The sequence below is a fragment of the Eretmochelys imbricata genome, chromosome 4 (assembly GCF_965152235.1).
Source record: "Eretmochelys imbricata isolate rEreImb1 chromosome 4, rEreImb1.hap1, whole genome shotgun sequence".
In the NCBI taxonomy this organism is placed as follows: Eukaryota; Metazoa; Chordata; order Testudines; family Cheloniidae; genus Eretmochelys; species Eretmochelys imbricata.
The window spans coordinates 29,739,283-29,758,637 of record NC_135575.1 but is presented as its reverse complement, the minus strand read 5'-3'; the positions used below and the strand labels follow the sequence as shown (position 1 = coordinate 29,758,637).

Here is a 19,355-nt window from a genome sequence, read left to right as displayed (position 1 = left end):
TATGAGGCCCCTGCAAAGTTCATCACAGTCTTCTGAGGTCTTGCCTATCCTAAATAATTTTGGTGTCATCTGCAAATTGGCCACCTCACTAGTTACCACCTTTTCCAGATCATTAATAAGTGTATTAAAGAACACCTGTCCTTGTGTGGAACACTGGGGCACTGTGGTATTATTCTTTGTTTTCTGTCTTAGCCAGTTTCTAGCCTTTGGCAGTATTTTGACACTTACCGCCTGACTACTTTTTTCCATAAGAGCCTTTTATGAGAGCTTTTTCAAAGGCATTTTGAAAGTCCTAATATGCATTTTATCAGTGGGTTCCTCCTCATCCATTATTCTGATGGTGCTCTTGAAGAATAGATTAAAGAGGGATAATTGTCCTCAGTAGAAGTTGTGCTAGGCTGTTTCTATCATCTTATGCTCCTCTGGATTTTTCATAATTCTCTTTTTACTGATTTTTTCAACCAGTTTACCTGAGACTGAAGTAAGGTTTATTGATCTGTAATTCCTGGATTACCTCAAAAGACATTTTGTTAAAGACAGGTACCTTCCAAAGACATTTGCTACCTTCCAGTCCTCTGTTGTAGTAAGTGATTTTAGTTAGAGCTTGCATATTTTTGTTAGAAATTGAATCACTTAATAATTAATTCCTACAGAACTCCTGGATGTATATCATTAGGTGCAGGGGACTTTGTTGCTCTTTAATTTACTATTTTGTTCCAGCACTACTACCTTTGACATCTCACTCTTTGACAATACCTGTTTTTTATTTACCTAAAAAGAGTAGCTTTGGGATAGATGTCTCCTAAACATCCTCACTGTTGAAAGCTGATGCAAGTGAATCATGTAACTTTTCTGTAATATCCTATTGCTCTTGTTAATCCCTGATAGTTCAGCAAACTCACTGGTCCTCTTGCAGGCTTTCTGCTTCTGATACAATTAAATTATTTGTTTGATTATTGGCAATTTGTCCTTCAAACTCCATCTTAGCCCTGTGAATTTTCATTTTAACTTGTATCTACCATAGTTTATGCAGCTTCCTGCTGGTTGTACTTGGGCTTAATTTCCATTTGTTGAAGGATACTTTTGTCTCAAATTTTCCCCTTCAGCCTTATGATTTAATCATAAGTAAGGCTATGTTATAGTCATGGGTATTTTTAGTAAAAGACATGGACAGGTCATGGGTAGTAAACAAAAATTCATGGTCTGTGATCTGTCCATGGCTTTTACTAAAAATACCGATGATTAAAACTTGGTGGGGGGAGGGCCGCTACCCAGGGGCCCTGCGGGTGCTGGGGGAAGGCAGGCTGGGGGCACGGGTGGGGGTGGTGTGCGGCCCAAGACCCCCACTGGTGCTGGGGCGGGGGGGGGGCTGGGTGTTGGCGGAGCCAGCAGGCTTCCTACCTGTCTCCACACCTATCTCCCCGCTCCCCCGGGAAGCAACAGGAGTTTGGGTGTGGGAGGGGGCAGGAGTGAGGTGGGCTCTGGGCGGTGCTTACCTGGGGGAATTCCTGGAAGCGGTGACATCCCCCTCGTTCAGCTGCTAGGTGGAGGCGTGGCCAGGCAGCTCTGCATGCTGCCTCCAGCCAGGGCACCACCCCTGCAGCTCCCATTGGCTGGGAGGCAGTCAGGTAAGTGCTGCCCAGAGTCCACCTTACCCTGTCACGTGACCCAACCCCTGCCCCCTCCCACAGCCAAACTCTTCTACTGGGGGCAGGTTGGCAGGGGGGGACGGGGGCCAGAGACTACCCGAGCAGCGGCCGGTGGTGTGCCTGGTGCAGGGTCTGCCTGCGCTGCCTCTGAGCCAGGTGCACTGGCTGCTGCAAAAGTCACAGAGGTCACGGAAAGTCACGAAATCCGTGACTTCTGTGACCTCCGTGACAAACTCACAGCCTTAATCATAAGGGTTTTTCTAACTTTCCTGCTTCTACTTTTTTAATGGGCTAAGCAACTCAGTTACCATATACTTAAGGATCTCCATTCTATTCTCAATTTTTTTAATATATACGCTTTTGACTTTAGAATCTTTTTAACTAGCGTGTTCATTTAAAAAAATACCCCTCTCTGAAATTTAGTGTCATACTACTAGCTTTTCAATGGTTTTGTGGCTCACATGCAGTATATACGTTTCCTTCCATGTAGATATGCAGAGTCAGTGTTATGAAGCAGAATATTTGTTTACTCTAAACTGAGCAGATGTTGTTTGAGAGAGACAAGGAAGGTGAGGTAATATCTTTTATTGGACTGACTTCCATTCGTGGACGGGACAAGATTTTGAGCTTCACAGACCTCTTTTTCAGGTCTGGGCTACAGGCTGCAACAACACTGCATGCAAATAAACTTTAATTGAAAATCATTGAATGAATGAAAGTAAAATAGAATTCTACAGTACCATTTTTACAATAATTTTTAAGAGCAGAGCTGGACATTTTATGACCATTACAAATTTTTTTCTTGAAAATTAAATTTTGAATGAACGAGCTGATATTAATCAGACCTCATAAGAAGCAGAAAGTGGGTTTTCTTGACACAGATCAGCAAAGTAATCATTTTACCACATGTCTTCAAATTGTTCTCTGAGCTTTGTGCATGTGTGAAGTCACTGAGTGGTGCACATAATAAATGCTTGACAAGACAGTACTCAGAATTAGAAAATATAAGTTCCAGTAAATAGTACAGCTGTACAGTATCTATTGTAACAGTTCTTCAAGTATATCTCCGTGTGGATCCCACTGTAGGTGCACATGCACCTCATGCCTGCGTGTTCAGATTCTTTTGAATAGCAGTGTCCGTTGGGGCCACACATGCTTCCTTTGCCACCTCATGCTCCCACGTGAGGACGTAAAAGACAGAGTGGCTGCGACTCTAACTCACTTCCCGCTAACAATCCCAATGTCGGTGAGATGGAATGCAGGGAATGGCCAATCTGCTACTCTCTCTTTAGATACCCTAAGCCATTTTCCCAGGCCAACTTGGTGAAGAAATCTTGTCTTTATACTTGGTTCTACAGGGTGTTCGTTAAGAAAGAAAGAAGAAAAGAATTTGATTGCTGATCCCTGTGCTGTGGTGTATGTCTCACATCAGTGTTGATAGGGTTAATGAGGGTCTGAGAGGTCAAGTAGGTCACCTGGTATTACCTGAGAGAAGGAAAGCCAAGGTTAATTGAGAATGAAATCTGTCTGGGAAAGGGTTGGGCCAACACTCTAAAGGAAAGAAGCTGAGAGCAGAAAGCAGCTGCTGGGGAAGGAGTCTGCCAACACTTCCTGGGAGAAGAGAGGTTGTCAGGGGCCAGAAGGAAGTCAGAGGAGTTAGCCCTAGAATCCTGCCCAGGAGTAAGGAATCTGGCAAGAAGCTAAAAGGTAGTGAAGTAGCTATTGGGAGTGGTGTAAGCTTCAATAGTAAACCCTGAGACAGACAAGAGAAAGAGGATGGAACCAAGGGAAACAGGGACAGGGACTGAGCAGACCCGGATTGCTGGTTTTAGGGTCCCTGGGCTGGAACCTGGTGCAGAGTGAGCAACAAACAGCAGGGGGCACCCAATGCAGTGAGAGCTGTATAAACACAAGGAGGCACACTAATGGTTATTGGGAACCTCATTACAATCCCCCTTTACATCCACTGTACATTAGGGTGAAGTGCTTTGTGCCAACCACAACACCTCACAAATTCTTCCCACCCTTCAACAGACTTATCCCCCTCAAAAATGGACAAAGCCAATATCTCTTTTGCCTAAAGGAGAGAGACATCTCAGACAGGTGCTCTGATTACAAGTCCTGTTCCTCCAGGATATATAGGTTAAGGGATTCTTGGCTCAAGCTACATCTTCTAGATCAGTCTACATGGGTCACTTGGGATCCAGAGGTGACAGTTATAACCAGAGTGAGGGCAAATAAACCAGCATTGGCCTGCACTAGTTTGAGAACACATCACACTCTGGGATTAGATGGAAAGAAGGCAGAAGACACCAACAAAGTTGGCACCAGTGAAGTTGACGTTGATTACTTCAACATCAGTGAAGGTCCCGACGCTCCAAGACCTCAGCATCAACATCCTCAGCACCAACTACCTCAGAATCAACAGCTCTGACACTGATGGCTCTGGTGCCTATGCTAGCACTTCAGCCATTGAAGCTGGCACCTATGCCCAGACATAAACAGGACACTGACTCACATAGCCAGACTGAGCTTAAACATATCTCTAAAACTGAAAAAAGGTCCAGTAGAGATAACATGAACCATCAGTCCTCCAAGGATAAAGCCACTGAGCAATTAGGTGGAATGAGAGATCTGGCACTGATCCCTATACCAGAACCTAGAACAGAGCCAAGCAAAGATCTGAGAAATGCCTTGCAGGATTCTCTCTCCCCTCTGGAGATACTATGGACAGATCCCTTCACATGCAGGAAGTTACAAATAACAATGAGGTGACCGACACTGGCTCCACACTACTCCTGAGCTCTGCCTCTTGAGGAAGAGAGATGGTACTCCTCCTCATTGCCAACATATTCCTTCTCACCAGCACTGAGCAGAAGTACCTTTCCACTGCTATTGGGGAATGACCTCAGGTAAAGTACCATGGAGCTCTTTGAACAGCTTGATGCCCACCCAGACTCAGAGTCCTTGGTCATTTCTGCAGCACAAGAAAAATTGAAGTCCATTAAAGGAATTCCTGAGGACAAAGACCCTAAGAAAGGAGACATTTTGGGATACAAAGTATATTCATCAGCCTTGCTGAAGCTTCAGGTGGTGAACTACCAGGCATTGTTCACCAAATATAATTTGGGAGAGGATCACTTCCTTCCTTGCAAAATCCAACAGGAGTGCAGGGATGAAATGAAGGAGATAATTAAAGGCCAGATGACCACAAGAACATCACTGTAGGTGACCTTGGATGCCTCTGATACAGCCGCGAGGTCAATGGCCAAGGCTATTGCAATGAGGCACATCTTTTGGCTCCAGGTGAGCTATAGCCCATGATTGAAGACCTTCCTTTTGAAGGAATGGATCTCCTCAGCCAGAGGACAGATGAACTGCTCCATTCCCTCAAGGACTTGAGAGCCATGCTACAATCCCAGGGAATTTAAAAACTGGCTCTCTATAGAAAGCCCTACAAATATTAGCCCCAACAAAGGCAGAGTATGCCATGCTACACCATGGGCTGACAGGCAGAGTATCAGAAAAGAAAGAAACTCAGTTATTTCACAGTACACCTGTCTTCTGCCTCTTTGACCAACCCTGCACCCTCTCCAGAGGGCAGCAGGTTTGACAGGAGTGTCAAGAATCACAGCAGAGCCAGTCTGGAACTTGGCCCCACCTTTGGGAACAGTCTTGTCCCATTTCACCAGGTCTGGGCAGCCATCACAGCCAACAAATGGGCATTTGAAAACATAGCCGAACATTACCCTATACAATTCCATTTTCTGCCCCCTACCTAACTTGCTTCCCCATTTCTTTTCAGGGACCCTTTTCATGAGACTTCATTATAAACAAACAAGGCTTGTTGCTTCATCTAGGAGACATAGAAGTTCTGTGGGGGTACAGGGGAAGAGGTTCTACTCACAGTACTTCTGTATCCCAAAAAAGAAAGGTGATTTTGTCTTATCCTAGACCTGAAGAAACTGAACAAATACATATTCCGCCTCACATTCAGGATTGTAACAATTACCGACATTATCACATCTCTCCAGGCGTAAGTCAGGTTTGTGGCTATTGACTTTCAGGATACACGCTTCCACATAGTCATCCATCTGGCCTGTGGGAAGTACTTGAGGTTCACAGTGGGGTTCAACCATTTTCAATACAAAATGGATTCCCCACTGAGAGTTTTCATGAAGTGTCTGGGAATACACTTCGAGCGGGGGGTTGGACTAGATGACCTTCAGGGGTCCCTTCCAACCCTGATATTCTATGATTCTATGATTCTATGAATAGTACCTGTACACTTCAGAAGGAAGAACACTGATGTCTGTCTTACCTGGATGATTTGCTGATCAAGTGCAGATTCCAGCAGGAGACAAGAGCAAGTCTTCCTCCTCTAAATGGTAGACCACATGATGAACTATGAAGAAGATCATCTGTTATGCCATTACAGACGATAGAATTCATAGGAGCTCTGATTGTCTCCAACTTGGAAAGAGTATACCTTCCCAATGAAGATTCCTGTTGATGCAATTGCTAATGCTCGGGACAGAGTAAAAGTTGACTATGATGATATTTCCATGTCTGGGGCTGGTTGGCCATATGTTTGCTTGCATATACATGGCAGTACTTGCCAGACTTCACCTGTGACATCTTCACCTCTGCCTCATGTCAGTCAATTCCCCAGGAAAACACCAGATGAACAAGAAGGTTTTTGTCTCACCTCTCATTGTTGCAGAACTAAGATGGCAAAAGAAACCCAGAAACGTGCATGGAGGGGTACCATTCTCTGCATTCTCACTGACAAAAACTTTAATTATGGAAATATCTGGCATAGGTTGAGAAGTCCATTGGACCATCTACAAATGCAAGAGACCTAGGCCCCAGAAGTCATAAGGTTCCACATCAAAGTCCTGGTCCTCAGAGCCACTAAAATAGCCTGCAGAGCCTTCCTCAACATTCTTCAAAACTCCACTATGCGAATACTGACAGACAACCCGTCTGCAATGAAATACATAAGCAAACAAGGGGGCACGTATTCATCTTCCCCTTGTCTGGAAGGTGTGCCAGAACTTTTGTTCCAGGGGGGGCCGTGAACCTGGGGTTGTTTCTAAAATGCTTTCCTTCTGCAGTGATCTCAAAGCATACTATATACTTTTTCATCAACCTCCTTGTTCCTCAGAGTAATTTCCAAGATGAGAAGAGACAAAGGTATGATCTTTTTGTGGCTCCCTATGGGCCTACACAGTTTTGGCTGACAGACTTGCTGAACATGTCCATTCAATTCCAGTCTAGCTCCCAGACTGCCTGTGCCCCATAGATAAATATTCCATCCAGACCTGAAGTGGCTGCACCTGATGTCATGGCTATTGTCTGGTTGAGTACTACGGACAGAAGCTGCTCCCTTCAGGTCCAGGAAATGCTGTTATAAGGCAGGAAAATGTCAGCCAGAAGAACCCATTCATTTAAATGGAAGAGCTTCTTTCTATGGGCAGCCCAGCATGGTCTTCACCTTGTTCTGGCCTTGATACTTATTGGACTTAAAACAGGTCTGCCTTTTGTTCAGCTCTATTAAACTCCACCTCATAGCAATCTGTTTGCCATCTACCTGTGAAGTAATGCTCTGACTTTTCTCACCTGATAGTATCAAAGTTTCTCAAAGGGCTATTACATACTTACCCACCAGTCAGAGAACCTGCTCCCATCTCAGATCTAAATATAGTAGTCCTGAGACTCACGGAGCCTCCTTTTGAACCTCTCTCAGAATGCTCCTTAACACCACCTCGCTCTGAGGATGGTCTTCCTAGAGGCTATCACTGCAGCCGGAGTTAGCTTAGGTATGTACAGCCAACCTCCACATAAGGTATTCAAAAAGAACAGTGCAGTGTTAAGATCTCACCCAAAATTCATTCCTCAGGTAGTCTCAAAATTTCATATGAATCAATCAATCAACTCGCCTTTCTTCCTGAGCCACACTCAGCCCTGGGAGAAAAGAAATTGCACACAGTAGATGTGTCTAAGACGTTGCTTTATTATGATGACAGGATCAAACTTTTCAGATTGTTGTCCTGTCTATTTCTAGCAACAACCAGGGTTTCTAAAGATCAGGTCATCTCAGCTCACAGAGGATCGAAATGGGTAACACAGTGTATCTCGCTGTCTTACCAGCTGGCTAGTGTATCTCTCCCACTGAACATCAAATCTCACTGTGTTACCAGCTGGCTGATGTATCTCCCACTGAATGTCAAAGATCGCTCCATCAGAATGGAAGCAGCATCCTCTGCCTGCTTCAGGAATGTGTGGCTTATCATATCTGCAAGGCAGCGATGAGGGACAACCCACTGGTCTTTGTCAAACACTATTCCTTGGACTTAGTGGCTAGGTCAGATGTCAACTTTGTGAGAGTAGCACTAGAACCTCTTTTTAACTGATACATCTAGAGCTCCTCATTTGCACCAGCCTGAGGGGATACTCCCTCTTGTCACCTACCATGGGAACCACACTGACTCATACTTGAAGAAAAAAGAACAGTTGTTTATCCTACAGTAACTTTGGTCCTCTAGATGTTGTAGTCATTCTGGATCCCATGACCTGTCCTCCATCCCCGTATTTCAGAGTACTCGTCTATCACAGACTTTGAAATCTGAGGGAACTGAGGGAGGGACATGGCTGTCTCACACTTTATGGCAGCACAAGGAGGCACAGGGCACATGTATGGCCCTGATGGAGACCATTAAAAATAATTAAATCTTGTGCACATGAGATGTATGCGCACCTACGTTTGGATTTCCACTGACTATAACATCTCGCAGAATCACAGTTACTGTAGGGTTCTTTCCTTTATTCCAAATTTGTTACTGAGTTTTCAGAGAAATGTTAAATGGCATTTCACTTTTAAATCTGCAAACTCATTATAATTTCCTGTCCTTCCCTCAGGAACAATTATTCAACACTAAAAATTCCATATCTTGCATGTATATTGTAATTGGCATATATCTTAATGTTTTAAAGCACTTTTCAACAATAAAATAAATGTTTACTGTCTCTACTAGACAAGTCAGATGTCAACTAAATAGCAGTGCAGCGTATGTAAAAATTGTAAATCACTTGGTGCAGTAATTGTTTTAACTGAAGGAACATATCCTTATTTTGAAAGTATTTAGAAATACAATAGCCACCTCAAAAAATAACTTTTTCTTTAGTAGTTAAATAAAATCAAAACCACCTTCATGTGTAGCATATTTCAAAGTCTACTGTCTATTTTCCAAATGATTTTGAATGTAAGAATAGTGGTCCTAGTAGGAGAAATTGAAAGTCAATTATCTTTTTGTGTATGATTTATGTATTAATGGGACTTCCAAGAGGCTGCAAAGGCCGCCAGAATATCTGGGCCCATATCTTGATCTTATAGATATTAGATTTAGAAATCCGATTCAGTACAATGTCATCAGGATTGGGTCCTGAATGTGGAACTAAAGTGTGGCACTCCATTTAAAATGAAAATAAAAATGAAAGCTAGTATTAGCATACATCTTAATAGATACTGACAGAAAAAATATGTCAGCTGTTGGATCTGCTGGTCAAGATTTATATCTAGGAAAGAGATTCCTCTTAATTTAAGATTCTTCATCATTAACAATCCAGAATCATAAGGATCTGTCACCAAAGCAACCATGAAAAAAAAAGGTTTTGATTAACAATGGTATAATAAGTTTGTTTTTGAATTTTTGTTGAAGCCAGTCCTTCTAAATGATTCTCTTGATTTCACAGGTAACAAAAGAGTTCTAGTCTGCTCAGATAACAAGAATTAGTGTAAATACACACTGAACTGCTGAACATTTTGCATGAATTGATAAATTGCAGTGTAATATGTATGCTAAGAGGTTACTTGACTAAGTTAATTGTATTGAAACTTTTGAAATCTATGCTTTTGCTAATTTCTTTGATCAAGAATTGCTTCAGTGCAGAAGCTCCATGTCAGGAGGGGAGAGGTCTGAGGTCAGTAGGAAAGTGGGTACTAAGTTGTGAGGTAGCAGAGGAATTAGAAACAGGGGGACTGAGGGAGGAAATGGGGGGTTATTGGGTTGGAAATTTGTGGGAAGGCAGGTCATGGGTGCCTGTGGGCCTGCTAGTTGTTTCTGTGGAAGGGATGGGGAGCCAAGCAGAGTAGCTTGAGTTACTAGTTCTTTTCTTGGAGGAAAGGGAGGTTTCTGAACCTGTCAAGAGTCTGCAACATTGTCTGGGAAATCAGCTGCCTGGGACAGATTTAAATGTTTTTATTAAAGCTAATGTTAAAAAAAATTATATAGTACACAGATTAAGAAAAGAGTGTCTGTACATCTGGGTATAGTGCTTAGATTATCCTCAATACAAAGTTTGTTTTGAAAAGTCATAAGATACATATAGTGCATAATCAGCGATAACCCAACTAGAATCTGAAGGTTATACAGAGACTTGGCTGTAGAAAGCAAATAGAGGAATGAGTGTAGATTGTCCCTCAGTAATTGAGCATTTAGGGTAGTCCATATGGAAAATACAATCCATGAGGAAAGTATTTCAATTACTTTCCCCACTGCGCTTCTCATCGGCACTCCAGCTATCCTTCCTGGGATTGCTGATGTCCGGTGATGTGTTCTATGTAGATGTCCCTCGACCACCTGATGGCATCCGACACCACAAGTTGCCGCATCAGCCGAGCATAGTGCTGATCAAGTCCACATTCTCTCAACACTCGCTTGTTACTGGGGTCTCATGCGCTCAGAGCTCTGACAATCAGCGCGTCTGTCTAAACCTGGTAACCCTTAGCTCTCAAGGGGTCGGCCAGAGGGGTATATTTCCCCACCTTTTGAGCTCGGGCATCGCGGAAGGCCTGAGTCCTGCTCTCAAAAGGCACTTTAATGTCCACCATGATGATCTTCTTCCGGTCCTCGTTGGTGATGACAGTGTCCGGTCGCAGTTGGCTGTCGGTTCCGGGGATGGTGGAGTTCATGGAAGCCTTCCCTATGGGTGGTGGGATAGCTCTGACGAGGTGATCTTGGACGGCATTGTGTCACAGCTGCTAGACTCTTGAATGGGGCTTGCAGCTACACAGGACATGGGGTAGTGTCTCGTTGGCATAGCCACACTTCCTACATTGCTTGTCCTGATTCCTGTGGCGGATGGCTCTGTTCAGCGAATGCAGTTGAGCCAGGCCCTGTGGATAAACCTCCAGTCGGCAAATTGGGTGAAGCTGCCCCTCGGGAGGAAGTGGTTGCTGGCGTCCCACTTGTACATCACCTTGAACGCCTTGCCCTGGCCTGGTTTCCGTTTCAGGTTTTCCACATACTGGCAGTGGATGGCATCCTTCAGGGCCCTCTCCAGCATGGTTCTAGCGTTGAGAGTGAGGATTGTGCGGTCTGTGTTCTTCATCTCTGATACCAGGACTTCCAGGTCCTGACATTCCTCGCACCACATCCAGCAGCAGTCTATACGCTGCTCCAGTCGTCACGTAGCATTGCGGGCATGAGTCCAGAGCAAAGCACAGTCTCCCCCATCTCTTCCAAATTCACATTCCAGCGAGCCATTCAGGTAGGTAGCGATATTTTGGTTGGAGAGGGGTCCTGGCAATTCGCTTCTTGATGACATCCTGCATGGCACTTTCTGTGATGTTCCTCACCATGGCGTCCGGGCTCATCAGAAGGTGGAAGGCGTCAGTGATCACTGCAATGTCGCACAAATACTCATACGAGGGGCATTGGTGCCACCCTGCCTGTGTGAGATGTACACCAGTTTATTGCTGGCTCTCTGGGGAAGAAACATCCACTTCTTTACTAGCTGCCTAATGGTGTAGTCTGCCTTTTTTAGAGGTACCTTCGCTATGGCAGATTCCCGAAGGAATAATCCTGGCAGGTCATTCTAATAAAGCATTGGATATTCATCCAGCAGCTGGAGATACCCCTAGTATCAACAGTAATTAGCATCCAAATGCATATTTTCCCCAAGAATAAATGCATCATTGTTTTTTTCTTAAAATATATCAATGCAAGCAGTCCAGTACTTGTGAGAACCATATATTGTAGTAAGAAGCCAACTTGTTTTTAAAGAAAGCAATTTGCACTCAGGCAGCATATTTCAGCCTTGAGTTTCTAAGAGTCATTATAAAAATAAGAAACAAAATGTTCTTTAACAATATGAAAAACACCTTGGCCTTTTAAAGCAGATACTTTCTGAACAAACGTGTAGGTACTTATTTATCTTCCTGTTTTCTTTCTGTTATCATACCATGTGTGCTAACCAACAAATTGAAATATTGTTTTTTTTCCTTGTGCCACATTTTGGATATTGCAGTTTTAATATAGTTATTGTTAAATTATGCTATTTACTATTTTCCTTTATGAAAAAAGGGATGATGTACTTTAAAATTAGTTGAAAGATTTAGAGGTAACTTGTAAAATGTTGTTTATGTTGTCACTATAATATTTTTTTTCACCTAAAATCTTCAACAGAAGGTCCATTAATACTTTCTTTAGAATATAATGATGACCAAATGCTCAGAAATTTAGACTTCTGGTCCTATGAAATGGGTAACTGTTGGCTTTGCCAATGACAGCAGATCTATATAAACAAGCACAATATTGCACCCAATAATATTTTTAAGAATAAAGATGCCTGTGCAAAAATAGATGGATAGTGTAATAGGAAAAAGTGCAGGGATCTCTAAGTAATCACTGAGAAATTATACGGAATCATAGTTTACTTTCATGGAGGGATAGATGCTTTTGAAAAAAAAAAGCACATCATTTTCAGAATAATATTTTATTATACATGTGGAAAATGAATGTAATGAAAATTTGAATGATTATTTTTACTGTGAAGGGTCAAGAGAGCAAATCAAGCAAAATGTAATTAAAATAACATAATCCAAAGTAGTTTTTGTGTATGTATTAGATCCGAATAGTCTTTAAATCTAATTTTTTAAAATCTGGAATCATCACTGCCTTCAAATTTAAACTGCTTTATATTTTAAAAAATTATGCAAATAATCTCATGTATTCTGATGCAAATATCATCAGAAGATAATATTTTGTAAATGTATGTCGTGCTTACTCTTGATAGTGACACAGAGGAAAAAATAATAATTCTATACTCCCATCCAGCAAAATACTTACTAGTAATCTCAATGGCAGAACTGAGTCCTGCCAGAGACCCAGCAAAAGCACCCAGGGAGTTGTGCTGCAAGGCCCTGATCTAGGAAAGCACTTAAGAACATGTGTAATTTTAAGCAAATTGATAGTCCCAATGAAGTGAATTGGGTTACTCAAGTAGTTAAGCACACACTTAAGTACTTTGCTGAATGGGAGCCCAAGAGATCAAGTCCAGCTCTGGGTTTTCTTCCAGTCTCCTATAATTCTGTTTAGTCAGTTGCACATTTTTGGTGTTGAACTTGGAGGCTGATACCTTTAAATCACAATCTCCCTTCTGGGATTTTCCAGGGGTAGGGAAGATTTATATATTAACAAGCAAGCCCATAATTAGTTTTTTATGAAACTTTTTTTTGTTAGAAAATGTTGATTCATCAAAACTGAAATTTTTTGTGGAAACTTACTGGTTTCAATGAAAATGTCTCCTGGGGGAGCCAGCCCTGAATAGTCAAGAGCTCAGTGGTTTTGGCTCTGATCTAGAACATGGGAGAAGGGTTCCAGTCTGTGTTGTGCCTGATTCTGAGCAGGGACCTGAACCTGAGTCTCCCATCTCTCAGGTGAATGCCTTAACCATGGGCTATAGAGCCAGCCTCTTTCTGTGACCCAATGAATGCTTGTTTATTTATACAAAGTGGAACAGTCCCAACAGAAGAGATTCAGAGAGGCTGACTCTGTAGACTGGTAGTTAGGGCACTCATTTGGGATGTGGGAGACCCTGGTCCGACTCAGGCAGAACAGATACTTGAACCCACATCCCAGGTGAATGCCCTAGCCACTGGGTTATTAGGTATTCTGGGGTGGAATGCTCTCTCATGTTTTTATGAATAATTTCAAAAGGTGTAGTTCTGATATGGAACAAAAACAAATGTCAAAACCTCAAAATTTTTCCTGAAATGGAATTCTTATCTTCAAGCCAATTCTAATGTTACCGCTTGCCTTGTTATGAATTGCATGCAGTCTAGTATTTTTATCCACACTGAAAACTGACCGTTAGTATTTTTTATACCAGAATGTTAATTTTACCTATGTATTCAGCTTCCACCTCTCATGGAAGTGGAGTAATTGTGCCAACGAGAGAGCGCTCTCCCGTCGGCATAGAGCGTTTTCACCAGACGTGCTACAGCAGCGCAGCTGCATCGGTGTGTTTCTAGTGTAGACCTGCACTCAGAGGTTAAGTGCCAGAAAAGAATACCAAAAATTGCCTTATGGGTGGTTGATACAACTTATAGTTATATATGTAGTTAAATACAAGTTAACATTGCTGTTCAATAACATTTACTTTTAATATGTTGTTTTCCTCTTTTTACAAAATGTGTAAATCTGTTTGTTTTTACTGTGTATATAGGTGTCTCCTTTCTGTAAAGACCAGAGGTAAAATATTGTTTTTAAGCTGGTTGTTAGCATGATTTTGACGCCTGTCCACACAGAGCAGACCGAGTTCTAACATAACAGAGATGATGTCCAACATTGTTTATCAATTGTTTAAACACTATCAATTTCGTGGTGTGGTGGAGAAGAAGACCTATGATTTAATCACTCTTCCCTCTTCAAGTTTTAATTTCTTGTTGTATCTGAATTTGTCAAAGACCTCTAGCAAAAGGAGGGAAATGAAGTCTGATATTCCTGGTATTTCTAATGGAAAAACAGGCAGATTATTTACAAGAGTAAAAGACAATTTATTTAGTTTGTAAACTCTTCAGGGCAGGGGCTACTCTAGGTTTGTACAGTGGCCTGGGACATTGTATTCTCAGTTGGTCCCTAGGCCACTAGCATAATACAGATAATAAATAATAATTATAATAATTGAGGTATATTGAGAAAGCACTGCCTTGGGGTCATAGCATAAGACTGGGAATCAGGCATTCTGAGTTCTCTTCTCTTCCCTCCATCAGTCACTGTATACTTGATTCTGCCATCCTTGCTCATGCTGAGTAGTACTTATGAGAGTACTACCTCTCAGGTAAATGCTACTCAGCACAGGGAAGGGTAATAGAATCAGGCTATGTGTGCTCTTGATCAAGTCTTAAACTTCCCAGTGCTTCAGTTTCCCTATCTGTGAAAAGGGGATGACAGTACGTACCTACCTCACAATAGTGGTATGAAAATTAATAATTTTACAGTGATTTGAGATCTTCAGTTGATACTATAACTGCAAAATAAGTAAAATGTTTTATTAATAAAAAACACTCTAGTATTGTAAATGCACACAGTGCTCTACAAACATCAGGTAAGACATGTTTCCAAACCCAAGTCACAGGCTGACAGTTCTGGGAAAGAAGGAAAACAAAGAGAGACTATTGGTGAGGAAAGATTCCCGAGAGAAGTGGGTTTTGGAGGAGGATGAGAGAGAAGGGGCTTGGTGGTGAGGAAGTGGGATAATGCCCCAAGCATTTGGGGGCAACATCATGGAAGACACGAAGTTAGAAGAATGAAAAAGAAAAAAGAGGAGGATTTAGGAGAATAAAGAATGAGAGGGGAGTGGGAGAAAAGAGACAAGAGCTAAAGGTAGGAGCAGCATCATGTAGGTCCTTGAAGGGTCAGAAGAGGGAGCTTGGCTTTGATGTGATAAGGGGCAGGAAACAAGTGGATGAGGGAGGAGTGACATGTTCAGAGCAGTGGGAAAGGACATGATTATATGAGCAGTAGTTTGGATTGACTGCGCTTGGTAGGGAGGTGGCGTAGGCCAGAAAGTAGAATATTCTAGTAGTCAAGGCAAGAGGTGGCCATGGCCTGGGCAATGGCAATGGAGGTGGAAGCAACTGGTGACAGAGCTCATTGAGAGACTAGATATGTGGGAAAGGGGAGCAAAGTGTTGAAGATTACGATACTCTGCAAGCCTGGGAGAAAAGAAGGATATTGGTGGTGTTAATGAAGGGATTAGGTGAGATTTTTGCCATTTGGGGACTCATGCTTTGCCAGTCAATGGGAATTCGGTGCCTAAGAGACTTTTGAAAATGGGATTTAGGCTCCTAAGTCACTTAGGTGCTTTTAAAATTTTTAGCCCTGATCAAATATAGGAACACCTTAATCATTCTGTGTGTGACTATGTGTATAAAAGGGAGGGTGAAGAAAGATACAGGAGAGAATTAAGGCTTTCTAATACTGTTACTATTTATTTTTTTCACAAACTATTAGAGAACTAGCTTTATTCAGACAAGTGTGCAATACTGAAACTTGGACTGATTCTCCAGACATATGAATAAATATAGAAACTAAAAGCATTAAAATAAAGGAAACAGAAAAAGAAAATCCATAGTGTTTGAATGATTTAGTAACTGGATTGCTTCTAGCCTTGCTCTCTCCGCTTGCATATGATGTGTAAGTAGTTAAGTGGCTTCTATTTAATGGCTAAATCATTTTTAGTACATTGTCACAATTATTGCTTTCATGCTGAATTGTTAATAGAATCATTTTGGTAGCATATTAAAAGTACTGCATACCATAATGCTCATTTACTTCAAGAGCTAAGGTTTCCTTGAAATCATATTGTGCTGCATAATTACAGTTTGCAGACTTAAAGTTTTATTTTACAGAATGTAAATCTGCATTTTTGTGGTGATATGCATTACAGGGGTTTCAGGTCTAGGCATTTACTAAGAAATTTATATCTTTCAATAGGCTATGCCTGATTTCACAGCTTAAAAAGTAGGCTATATTATGTGAAAATAATAAACCTATCACAGTTGGCAATGGCAACAGCATTCTAACTGCTGCTATTTTAGTATGTAACAAAAGTATTATTTATTGTTACCTTGAACATTTAGATTTTTATATACGCTACTTAAAAAAACTTTTGCAATATGTTATTTGACAGCAGAATATATTTAAAGAATAAGAATCCAATTCATGATTATAAATAGTGGAAGAAATAGAGTATATGGTGTAAAATGTGTAATGATTACTATACATTTTATATTTGCACAAAATTCAGTGCAGAAAAATAAATGCTAAATTATTTGTATTTCTTTTCTTTATTGTGTGCCTGCTTACTAAGAGTGGCATGCATGTGGTTCACAATGCTTAGCAACAGTCTTCTGTAGTAGGCAGTTTGAGGACTGCTGCCTGAAAGATGATTGCCCAGAGGCAAGTGGGCAGAGTCACTTAGAAGGAAAAATTTCTACAAGATGGGTAGGTTTTAGCTCCTTTAAGGGCTTTAAAAATGAAAACCATGAATCTTAAATTGGATCTGGAATCAAACAGAGCTGATGTTGTGTATGGAGCACTGATATAATGTGTTCTCCTGTCTTTAATGTCTAAGAAGCAGGCTGCTGCATTTTGTATCAGCTAAAGCTTTTCATTTGGCCATTATTTTGATCCCCAAGTAGATTCTGTTGCAGCAATCTAACCTGGGATGAATACAGGAATCATCATAGCTGACTGAGAAGAATGGGCTTAATCTCTTGGTCATTTGAATGTAAAAGAGGCATTCCCCTCCACCATTGTTGTCTGTGTTTCCAATAGCAGGCACAGTACTGTCTTGTTGATGGCATGGGTTGCATCTGCTGAAAATGAGACATAAGTTAGGATGTTTTCTGAGTAGTGGCAGCATGAGAGCCTGTGACATTTAAACAACCTCTTCCTGATAACTCATACACACATTGAACAGTAAAGAGAACAAGACTGAACCTTCTGGAACAACCCCAGAAGAGGAATCTCAACAAAAAAAAAAGGTGCAGTTACGCATTTTAACTTTCTGGGATATGCCAAAAAAGAAAAAAAAAAACAAATTCCATTTAGCACTGCCAGGTTATGTATGTGAGACAGCATCTTGTGACTTCACTCTTAAAAGGTCTCTTTTCCAAAAACTGGACAGGTCCAACTTTGCAGATCTTATGAGATCTAATGAGAGCAAGGGGCATGGTGTTATAAATGCAAGACAGTAACTTTTTTGTTATTCTCATGACAAGCCGCTGAGTGGAGACCAAGTATGAGAAATTTAGCCCCAATTTTTATGTTTAGCCAATTATAATTAGGGTGCATAATTCACATAGAACTCTTCACATAGAATCCACAAGCCACAAGTGGATTTGAGCCCACTGTGTTTATCATCTTTTGCCCAAATTCATGAACATTTGCATGTGTGGGCTGTTGATTGTATATTGGTACCTACACTAAGGCCCTGGGACCACCATTTTTTTTACATTTTACATTGTTTTCTTCATGAGGACTGGTGATCTGGTTCCCCAACTGTTGCTATCACCCTGTAGGTAGATTGGACCCCTTTGTTGCATACTAGAGATCTTCCACAAGCATTGGATGTCTGCCTTTCCAGCAGTTTTCACAGGATCTGTCAAGTACAGGCCACCTCCTCCCTTAATCTATAAGATTTTTCTGTGAGGACAACATCTGAGGGCTAGACACACACCCAAAAAGGAGTATCTAGCATATAATTGCTAGGGAGATGCTAGGTGGTTACATAGGTACCGCACTAGGTATTGATGGATATCTTTGGGATGTGGTGAAGAGCTGCAGTGGGAACGCTTCTACTGTATGGGAAGGAGAAGCACTTCCTGTCTCAGCATTCCCTCGCTCACCCAGAAGGCTTTTTTTTTTTTTTTTTTGAATACGAAAGGCAGTAGCCCATCTGAACAACCTGTTGGGAAAAAGCAGTCACCTTTGGACTTATGTATGCAGTATCTTAGTATTTAAATATTTTGGACTTTTTCCACATTTGGGACCAGATGTTGGAAATGAGGTGCCTTAATTGTTCCTGCAAAATGTAGTTTTTGTTGCTTTCCTCTGGACTCCAGTTTATCCACATCTTTCCTAAAGTGTGGCACCCAGAGCTGGACACAATACTCCAGATGAATCCTCACCAGTGCTGAGTAGAGCGGGACAGTTACCTCCCCTGTCTTATAAATGACACTCCTATTAATACACAGCAGAAAGATATTAGCCTTTTTTGCAACTGCGTCACATGTTGACTCGTATTCAACTTGTGGTTCACTCTAACTCCCAAATACTTATTGATTTATTGAAATGGGAGCAGGGTAAAACTGCTTTCACTGAAGTTGGAATGTCATAAATTTAATATCTTTGTTTTGCTTGACTATCAACTCACGAGATATGTATATGACAGCCTATATCTAATGGCTAGTAACTACATTACTGTGTAGTGTAGAAATAAGTTACCAGACAAATTTCCTGATAGAGGCGGTGTGGCACTTATGACTCTACCATAAAAAGTACAAATCATACATTAATAGAAGAAGTTTTACCTCTTTAAACTACATATATACTTTATTATTATGCTTTAACCTCCACAGGTGTGGAGGCTGACCAGACAGTGGTACCATCTATCTGCTGCACTTGGTCTGTTGTCAGGCAAACAGAATTTGGGGGGCGTCCCTGAATGGCTGCATGTACGGGCATTGGTGGGAGGCGATTTATAACTTTGTGGAAAAGACTTGCAGTGCAGTGTAATGAAACCATGGTAAATGCATCACCCCCTACCAACTACCAACCTCCATTTGAGGCCTCAACCAAAATCAGGGCCCCACTGTTCATGGATTGTAAGGCCAGAAGGGATGACTGTGATCTT

The 19,355-nt window shown here is 41.6% G+C and overlaps 1 protein-coding gene across 1 annotated transcript in view; it reads left to right on the top strand.

Moving 5' to 3' along the window:
- The window catches only part of STPG2 (sperm tail PG-rich repeat containing 2), a 405,813-nt gene that overhangs the window by 111,065 nt on the left and 275,393 nt on the right, over nucleotides 1-19,355 (top strand). The gene's annotated exons all lie outside the window — the stretch shown is intronic.